The sequence below is a fragment of the Anastrepha obliqua genome, unplaced genomic scaffold (genome assembly GCF_027943255.1).
Source record: "Anastrepha obliqua isolate idAnaObli1 unplaced genomic scaffold, idAnaObli1_1.0 ptg000269l, whole genome shotgun sequence".
Classification (NCBI taxonomy): domain Eukaryota; kingdom Metazoa; phylum Arthropoda; class Insecta; order Diptera; family Tephritidae; genus Anastrepha; species Anastrepha obliqua.
Window position 1 is genome coordinate 1 of NW_026562300.1, and position 2,500 is coordinate 2,500.

At 31.2% G+C, this 2,500-nt stretch overlaps 1 non-coding gene and 1 pseudogene across 1 annotated transcript in view; both read left to right on the plus strand.

The window, feature by feature from the left end:
* The first annotated feature begins 92 nt into the window (after positions 1-92).
* LOC129252559 (5.8S ribosomal RNA) lies at positions 93-273 on the plus strand (annotated as a pseudogene).
* A 442-nt stretch (positions 274-715) lies between these two features.
* Positions 716-2,500, plus strand: part of LOC129252560 (large subunit ribosomal RNA) — a 3,987-nt gene continuing 2,202 nt past the window's right edge. Inside the window, exon 1 of the ribosomal RNA XR_008583510.1 lies at positions 716-2,500. This exon is cut by the window's right edge and continues 2,202 nt beyond it. This is a non-coding gene — a ribosomal RNA (large subunit ribosomal RNA).

Below are 2,500 nucleotides of genomic sequence, written 5' to 3' on the forward strand. Positions count from 1 at the left end.
TATATATTATTAATATTATTTAATTTTACTCTTTCAATTAATATATGCAAAAAAAAATTGACATTTGTTATAAATAAAAATAAATAAAAAAATACTCTAAGCGGTGGATCACTTGGCTCATGGGTCGATGAAGAACGCAGCAAACTGTGCGTCATCGTGTGAACTGCAGGACACATGAACATCGACATTTTGAACGCATATCGCAGTCCATGCTGTTATGTACATTAAATTCAATTTTAAAGTACTGCTTGGACTACATATGGTTGAGGGTTGTAAGACTATGCTAAATAAGTTGCTTATTCTTTTATAAAAATAATTGAATTTAAGCAAATGTGTATATTATTGGATTTTAAATAATTCATAATATTAATAGCAAAAAAAATAAAGATATATAATGAATTTTATTTATTATATATTCTTTAAAAAAAAAATCCTCTCAAATAAAATGAAATGATGAAAATATTGAATCTAAGTATTCTTTACAAAAAATTTTCATATTATTTATATATATATATAAAATAATAATTTATATATGTAATTAAAAGGAGGAATGTCTAGCATAAAAATTAAATTTTTTATTCTAGGATTGCCTCATTTTACATTATTATTATTTTTATATATTTACAATATATAAAAGGAGAAAAGAAAAATAGAGATGAAAAGATGATATAATTTTTTTATTAAATTGTGAGAAGATAAAAAAAGAATATTAAAACAACCTCAACTCATATGGGATTACCCCCTGAATTTAAGCATATTAATGAGGGGAGGAAAAGAAACTAACAAGGATTTTCTTAGTAGCGGCGAGCGAAAAGAAAATAGTTCAGCACTAAGTCACTTTGTCTATATGTCAAATGTGAGATGCAGTGTATGGAATATCTTAATATCTAGTATGAGAAATTAACGATTTAAGTCCTTCTTAAATGAGGCCATTTACCCATAGAGGGTGCCAGGCCCGTATAACGTTAATGATTACTAGAAAGATATTTCCAAAGAGTCGTGTTGCTTGATAGTGCAGCACTAAGTGGGTGGTAAACTCCATCTAAAACTAAATATAACCATGAGACCGATAGTAAACAAGTACCGTGAGGGAAAGTTGAAAAGAACTCTGAATAGAGAGTTAAATAGTACGTGAAACTGCTTAGAGGTTAAGCCCGATGAACCTGAATATCCATTATGAAAAATTCATCATTAAATAATTAAAAAAATAATGTGCATTTTTTTCATATAAGGACATTGTAATCTATTAACATAATAAAGTATTTATCAAAAGATCATTGGTGATATTAAGTTTATTTAAATTAATTTGCTTTTTAAGCATATTAACATAAAATAAATACTAATGATTTGATAAAGTGTTGATAGATTTTATTATATATAATGCTAAAATTCATTTTTTGAATTTTACAAAAAATTTAATATCTATGATATTAATATTTATTTGTATGCATTTATATGATTAACAATGCGAAAGATTCAGGATACCTTCGGGACCCGTCTTGAAACACGGACCAAGGAGTCTAACATATGTGCAAGTCATTGAGTTATATTAAACTTAATGGCATAATTAACTTAACTTAAATATAATGGGATTAATTTTTAGTCTATTTTTTAATAAATAGTCAATTAATTCAATCCCGGGGCGTTCCATATAGTTATGTATAATGATAATTTATTATTATTTATACCTCTAACTGGAGCGTACCTTGAGCATATATGCTGTGACCCGAAAGATGGTGAACTATACTTGATCAGGTTGAAGTCAGGGGAAACCCTGATGGAAGACCGAAACAGTTCTGACGTGCAAATCGATTGTCAGAATTGAGTATAGGGGCGAAAGACCAATCGAACCATCTAGTAGCTGGTTCCCTCCGAAGTTTCCCTCAGGATAGCTGGTGCATTTAAAAATTATATAAAATAATCTTATCTGGTAAAGCGAATGATTAGAGGCCTTAGGGTCGAAACGATTTTAACCTATTCTCAAACTTTAAATGGGTAAGAACCTCACCTTTCTTGATATGAAGGTTGAGGTTATGATATAATGTGCCCAGTGGGCCACTTTTGGTAAGCAGAACTGGCGCTGTGGGATGAACCAAACGTAATGTTACGGTGCCTAAATTAACAACTCATGCAGATACCATGAAAGGCGTTGGTTGCTTAAAACAGCAGGACGGTGGACATGGAAGTCGTAATCCGCTAAGGAGTGTGTAACAACTCACCTGCCGAAGCAACTAGCCCTTAAAATGGATGGCGCTTAAGTTGTATACCTATACATTACCGCTAAAGTAGATGATTTATAAAACAATTTCGATTGATTTATAAATTTTGAAACTTTAGTGAGTAGGAGGGTACAATAGTGTGCTTAGAAGTGTTTGGCGTAAGCCTGCATGGAGCCGCTATTGGTACAGATCTTGGTGGTAGTAGCAAATAATCGAATGAGACCTTGGAGGACTGAAGTGGAGAAGGGTTTCGTGTGAACAGTGGTTGATCACGAGTTAGT